Source organism: Melanostigma gelatinosum (assembly GCF_949748355.1).
Source record: "Melanostigma gelatinosum genome assembly, chromosome: 16".
NCBI lineage: Eukaryota > Metazoa > Chordata > Actinopteri > Perciformes > Zoarcidae > Melanostigma > Melanostigma gelatinosum.
Genome location: NC_136649.1, coordinates 23079395 through 23087208, shown reverse-complemented (window position 1 = coordinate 23087208; position 7814 = coordinate 23079395).

Below are 7814 nucleotides of genomic sequence, written 5' to 3'. Positions count from 1 at the left end.
CGGTTTCTGCAGGTTGCTCAAGCGTCGCACTGAGTTGCCTCCTGCTGTTTGCTGCTCAGATCAGGATAAGGGCGGTTAGTAAAGTCTTACAGCTCCGGGGATCCTGCAGAGTTTTCATCTCGAGACGCATAGAGCGGAGAAACGTGAGGCGCTCTGTCCTGCAAAAGCTCGCGAAAGCTTCACTCTCGTTGAAAACAATGAGAAGAAGCCTGTCTGATCAGGCCTGACTTACTCTCAGCCCTCACACTGTCTGAATAACGTGATGCTGAGGGGAGACCATTTACCTGTTCACACTTTACAGTCTTTAATTGTTTTAGTGTAAACATTGGTTCCATTTACAATTTCAAAAATTGTCTTTTTCCTGTTGAATTGCTGTGTCAGGGGAAGCAGCCCGGCGAGGCACTTTGTTGCTTTACAACCGTAATAAAGACAGTAAGCAGAAAGAGTGAAACTAAAACTACTTCAGCTGTTTGTGTGTCGGGCCGGTAGAGGCCGAGGCAGTGAGAGGCGCTCTCTCCCCGCTGGAGCTTTGGCATTTAAAGAGTTAAATGTAATGAGATCCTGCAGCTATTAACAGTTTACAGAGATCTCCAACATCTGCTCCCAGCAGACCAACAGCAGTTGTCTCCCTCCCTCTGTCCCCACTCTCTCACACAGATTCACACACACTCTCACACACACACACACTCTCTCTCACACACACACACACACATGCACACACACACACACACACACCTGTCACCAGCCCTCAGGACACTGAGTGGCTCCCCGACAGCAACTTTTAGCACGTTAGGTACGCCAGATGATTTGCAGATGATAAAGTTTGCAGCTGCGTTGTTAGCAGCACCTTAATCTCAAACTGGATCACTTTGATATTTCTTCCATCTTTCCCCCAAATCTCTCGCTGCTCACCCGAATCCATTAGTGTCCTTTTTGTGTATACAATGACTCACCATCGAGATGTTTTTGTGGTGACTGGTGCAGTATTAAGATAGTAATGTCAACGTGATCGTTATAAGGGTTGAACCGATTCCTCGAAGAAGATTGAGACATCCGTGTTGGTGTCAGGAGAAGGAGAGCTAACGGAGCTAACGGAGCTAACGGAGCTAACGGAGCTAACGGGGCTAACGGAGCTAACGGAGCTAACGGAGCTAACGGAGCTACCGGAGCGAACGGAGCTAACGGAGCTAACGGAGCTAACGTTAAAGGATGTTGCATTGAGTTACATTATGCAGCGTTCAAGCTCTATTAAATATAAATAACATAACGTTATCGTGAGGCGTTCAAATGACATCTTGTAAAATGTAGTTTTGGTGAGAAACTTGAATAAATCCAGTTGTTTTAAGCCTTGAAAGCTAAGATGTAATATGGAACTTAAAGTGCAAACCAATGAGTAGTTCTGTCTTATTTTCTCTTTCTTATACTTACTACAGCTCCACTACCTCAAGAAAGAAACAAAACTCATATTTTGTATCCGATTGAGTGATTAATCTGTAGAATACTCAATTACTACAAAGCTGCAGCCGTAATCACTGTAAGATCTCACTCTGCAGTGCTTACCCCTCAGTCCTGCAGCAGGAGCCATTTTGTTCGCTCCCTTGCTCTAAAGCGTGCACCACCTGCTACATGTGTGATTCGAGAGACGTAGCTGGCTGTCCACAGGAAGTCTTTACGGCGTACGTAACGTCCTGTTGGCCTTGTACTGTGTTGTGTCAGTGTGAGCTGTGACACCACGTTGTCACCGAGACAAATTCCTGTACATTTCCGCTCTGTATAGCTCAGCGGGTCGGGCTTGGCACCATCTATTGCTGTGGCCACCCACCCTGCTGGCCCCGGTGGTGCAGTGGAGTGTGTAGGTGTCCGTGTGTTATGTGAGGTGCATGTTGGACTGATACTGTGACTGTTGGATGCACGGTGCTCTAAAGCAGAACAGGGCCAGTTGAACAAAATGAAAACATGTGTTAATGCTCTCCTTCTTCCAGAAGCACTTTCTACAGCTTCACTTGTATTTGTTTGGGTTTTTAATCAGGTCAAAGGTTAAGTTCACCTGAATCACGTAAAAAAACACACTTACTTTTTCCCCACTTAACTTATCTTGCCGTGCAGAACTCAGCCCTTTAATTCCCTCTCAGTGAACTTGTATATAACCTGCAGACTCTATGCTGTAAAGCCACTTAACCCGACTCGACAGTGTTGTGTGGCTTCTTCTGCACACGGTTATGAAACGTGAAAGCCACACGTATCAGCAGCAAAGCCTCCAGAACAAATTCCTGCACCGTGATGGAGGGAGATGCAGTTTCCTTTCTGGGGCCCTTTTAAAATCCAGTCAGCCATGTGGCCCTGCTGGCCTTGAGGGAGGTGAACGGAGAGGTCACCACGATAGAATCAGGGTGCTGGCTGACAGACAGGCCCGTGACATGGCCTGGCTTCAGAGGGGTCAGGGGTGACAGCTCCACCCGTCCTGATGTCAGATCCTCTGCTAACTCCACCTCCGCCCTGCAGAACATTAGACAACTGTCCAGCACGGAACAATGGAAGCGTAATGTGCTGCTCGGTCATTTAACTTAACAAACTATATTTCAAAAACTCATCAGTCTTTTCTTTTCTTTTTAAAGCTATTTTCTAGAAGATAATCCAGACATTTGCACATCACCACCGAAGATCAAATCATATTATCTCTAATTCGGTTGAGTGACGTGTCTAATGCCGTTACGATGTCCCTTAATCACTAACATGCTCATGCTTCAGATCCTCGTCTCCGTCCAGTGTTTGTGCACTGCATTACCCACAAAACCACCCGTCGGTCAAGCACCATGAGAAGCGTTCAATTCTTTGTTGAATACTCCATTCTGATTGGTCAATTACAGCATTCTACAGTCTGTTCTTTTCTTTACAGCAGACGGCTGCTGTGAATAACTGACTGTTGCAATGGAGCAGTGCTGATCTCTGTGTACAGCGAGGCTTTTATCTTTAATAAAATCTTCTTTCGATTGATTTCTTCAGTGAGTATTGGTGCAGTAAGCTGTGTGACAGACAGCTATCCCTTACTTAATGTCTCTGTCTCTGTCCTTCAGTCTTGTGTGGCTGACGTTACACATGCTAACTACCATCATGATATTGAACAATCGCTGCTTTGTGGAAGCTGCAGGAAACATAAAACGCCTCATTTGTTGTTCGCTAAATGTTCTTTAGTGTCAAACGGCAACACTGTGAAGAAAGTGTTGATGAAGAGCTTCAGAGAGAAGCATCGCAGACAAACAGCAGATTGAATCGTCATTGAGCCAACAGACACGTGAACGACAGGACGCAGCAGTCTGTTGTCAGGACAATCTTCCTGCAGTGCATTCAGTCCGGCTGTGTCACCGCGGGGGGGGGGGGGGGCACCCTGAGTCCTGACAGCCTGACAATGGCCTCCTACCGACTCTATTCCTTCAACAGGGTCCTCGAGGTGAAGCCGTCTTCCTCTGACATCCGTATTGAAATGACGAGATCATTTTCTGCTTTGTTCTTTGAAGATATCCATTTTAAGAAGATTTCATCTTCCATAAAGGCCTGAAATTACTTTTCTTTTTGTAGATCATGAGGAAAATGTCTCACCGTCGTGTTTTCTTTGTGGGTTTTATGTCGGTTCATTTGTGACGGATATTTGGTCTTTGGGTTTTTGCAATACACCGGTATTGACGATAACAGTGATATTTAAAAATGAAATGTGATGATTGTTATATTGTTTTGATAATCTCGTGTAAATATGTACCGTTGCGGTTACAGACGCCTCCCTATTGTGAGTGTAATGTATCACACAGCGCTGATGTTTCCTGGACCTGTTGGTGTGTGTTTCCAGTGTTTGCTTTTGCACATGCTGACTATTTGTAGTTTTGAAAGAAAGCAACACTTGATTCTGAAGATTTCAGTAGAATATCAGCAACATAAATCATACATTCAACAACTTGAGTACAAAAGTGTCAATCCTGGTATAATTATCACTGCTAAGTCTCTCAGGCCGCTGTAGTTGTGCGCTACGGTCTTCATTCTAACCCATCTGCACAAGGTCACAGGTCACCTCTCTATTGAGCCATCAGATGGAGGTGGGGAGAGATGGGCGTGTCGCCGGCCTATTGAGGCCTATTGAGGCTCTGGATCGCATTGTGTTCATGCTGAACCGCGGCAGCACAAGCGAGACACAAGTGGACAATCGAATTATTGTAATTATTGTGTTCCATTTCGTGCAGGGCGTTCGGCGCTTAACTGATTTTTTTCCATCCCTGTTTTGACAGGTTACCGAGGCAGAGCTCTTAAACGGGCTCCACACTGTTGCTGTTTAAGACTTTGAGCACTTCACATCCTCGTTGTTCCAGTTCGGACTTTAACCGGCCCGGACTGTGAGTCTCTGTTGGCCGCTTAGGAATCTCTACACTTTGCAAGATTATTTTTGGGTTCTTTTTAATTTGAGAGCTTCCGCGGTCGGTTTACACAACAACACCAAGACGGATTATCCTGTTTATTTATTTCTCTCATTCTTTTTTTTTTACTTCCAATTGTACCGTCGTCTCCTCCATGTTGATGCGGTGTCATGTACAGGCAGACGTTGCCAGCGAGCCCTCTGGGCCGCTTCCATCTCGTTCCACTTTCTCTGGAGGCCAAATTAGACGGCAGCACAGATCCGGGCCACTGCTCTGCTCGGACGCAGTCATGAATTCTGCTCACTGGCGCCGCCGGTTCTGACGGGTCTACTTTGCGAGGTGAAGACGGAGGGTTTGGACTATAAAGGGAGCAGAGCTTCCTGTGTTTTCTCAGACAACTGCCACACTGCAACAAATGTTTGCATCTTTATGAACCATTTCAGCTGGCAGTCGAGTCGCCAATTCTTGTTTTGATTAAAATAAGCAAAGTCTCCGCCAGTAGAGTGAGGTCACCTCACTGTTCCAAGGCAGACGCTGTAAGGCAAGAAACGAAGCCGATCACTTTATTTGTCTCAAGATAATTCATGCACAAAGTGCTGCAGTACGAATCCCAACCTCCACCTCTTTTCTTTTCCTCCATGTAAAGACTTTATGTCGGTTTACTGTCTCCTTCAGACGCACACTTCTTGCAGTGTGAAGCTCCCCGTCCATTCCCAGGGCTCGGGCCTAAAACCTTGAAAGCCTCCTATGACTCAAACATAAGCTCCTTAATAATTTAATTCTGTTTGGAATCTGCATGATTGGAATGGATGGGATTATCACGTTTGGGGACGAATGCTGCAGGTTCAACGGGGTTAGCCGATGTAACATGGTGATAAAAGCAAGTGGCAAGAAAGTAATTGAATGTGCCGAGGGAAAGAGTTAAAGTGGAAATGTCACTCACAGTTAATTATTACCACAATGTTTGTTGCGTTTGAAAATTGCCTTTCTCGAATAACTATTTTGCTGAATGCGGCCACTGGTTCCATACATGACGTCATTATTTTTATTGCTTATTAATTCAACTTTTCTTTTCTAAATGGAAAGAAATAGAAGAAATGAGATGTATTACCAAGTACAAGTGCTTGAGAAAAGTTCTTATTGTGAATATTTCTAAATAGCATGAACATGCAATGACAAATAATGAAGTTATCAAATACTTGTAGCTCCAGTTTGGGGACTTTCATGCTGACGGATCACAACCTCTAGTTGGATCAGAAATACGTGCTTCATTCAGCTGAAACTCTGACTCTGAGAGCGGCAACATCCACCATTTCTTCCTTGTCAGCAGTCAGTCATCACTCGAGCTAAACGAGAAAATCTGCAGAGCAACTACAGCTGTCGGATAAATTTAGTGGATTCAAAAAGTACTTCAAAGTATCAGTACCTCAAAAGCAGCAGCGAGCTATTGAATGGCTTTGAGTTATTATGAAACACGGTGTTTTTTATGGTACGGAGACCGAAATAAGACCTCTGATCTCAGCCTCGTTCTCTTTCTGTTGGTGGTCTTGGCTTCTACTGAGCATCGACTTCAGCTCGTATTTTACCACCTTCTAGCTTCCCTCCTCATGCGTCGCCTCCTTTTTCTTCCCCCAAACACCCCTCCTCCTCCCCCTCCTCCTCCTCCTCCTCCTCCTCTGTGCTCAGCGACCGCAGCAGAAGGCGTCACTCATCTGCTCATGAGAGCAGCCATTGACTCCAGTTTGACTCCCGGCTCTGAGAGGGGTAGACGGGGTGGAGCCGGCCGGCCGCTCTCAGAACCCTCATGTGCCAGCGCTGAGCGGCCGCCTGCTCCACGTTACCATGCAACTGGAAAAAATAATGAAAAAAAGCACACACGGCATAATATTTACACTCTTACATGACTTTCCACATGCACCTCCAAGAGAGAGAGAGAGAGAGATAGAGGGATAGAGAGAGAGAGAGAGAGAGAGAGAGAGAGAGAGAGAGAGAGAGAGGGATAGAGAGGTAGAGAGGGAGAGGGAGGGATAGAGAGATAGAGAGAGAGAGGGAGAGAGGTAGAGAGGGATAGAGAGAGAGGGAGGGATATAGAGAGAGAGAGAGAGGGAGAGAGGTAGAGAGGGATAGAGAGAGAGGGAGGGATATAGAGAGAGAGAGAGAGGGAGAGAGGTAGAGAGGGATAGAGAGAGAGGGAGGGATATAGAGAGAGAGAGAGAGGGATAGAGAGAGAGAGGGAGACGGAGAGAGAGAGAGAGAGAGAGAGAGAGAGAGAGAGAGGGAGAGAGAGAGAGGGATAGAGAGAGAGAGGGAGAGACAGAGAGAGAGAGAGAGAGGGAGAGAGAGAGAGAGAGAGAGAGGGAGATAGAGGGATAGAGAGAGGGAGACGGAGAGAGAGATAGAGGGATAGAGAGAGGGAGACTGAGGTAGAGAGAGAGAGAGAGAGAGAGGGAGTCGGAGAGAGAGAGAGAGAGAGAGAGAGAGAGAGAGAGAGAGAGAGTGTGTTTAACGCAGAGGGGGAAGAGGGAGGGAGTGGTTCTGTGAATGGCTGGCCTCCTAAGACGCGTGGGGTTAAACGTTAGTGAAAACACGGCGCCCTCTCTGGGTCGGCACATTTTCCTACGCAGGTGATGCTGAGCGTTCCGCCCTCAAAGGCCTCTTTGTTGACATCCCTCACTCCCCCTTCTTTTCGTGACTCTGACCTCTTTTCCGAGGAGTTCACTCGGAGCTGGTCTCGCCGCGGAGGGCGTCCCTCTTGGCCCGTGGAGGCTCTGGCTGTTCCTCTGCTGCTCGCTCTGCCTCTTCAGCAGCTCCTGAATCTGTCCAGTTAGTGTCTGTCTGCTGCTGCCATCCAGCCACACCTGCTTTGAATTAAGACGCAACATTTACCCCTGCGACTCTCTCCGAGGATGGATTGCTCTTGACTGGCACAGTGGAACCACATCTCAGAGCTACGAAAAAGAAAAAGAAGACCCTGCATGCCCTCACTGCAGGGGTGGGGGGGGGGGGGGGGGGGGGGAGACTTCTATGAGATGTTCTTTCAATCAATTAGTTTCAGTGATTGCTCATCATTTGGGGCTTTCTGGATTTTTTTACATAACTGTTTTGTTTAGCAACTTGTAAAGCAATCTTGCATCTTGAGAGTTGCTCAGTCCGTCCTGTCACTTTTAAAATCTGATCCAAAGTCTGCAGCGGACACATAATCAGACGAGAGCAGTCACGGTCCATCGAGACGTTCACACCGTGTCCAAAAGATTGTGTTCTGCTCATCAACCAGCGAGCAGCTTAAAGCTGTATTAGCATTTAGTTGAAGCAACTCGGTAAAGCTGGCCGCTCTGTGATGTTTCCTCTGGACAGAGCGCTCGCTTCTTCGTGAGAGAGCCGTTGGTCTCCATTTCACAGCTTGGGTTTGTGATT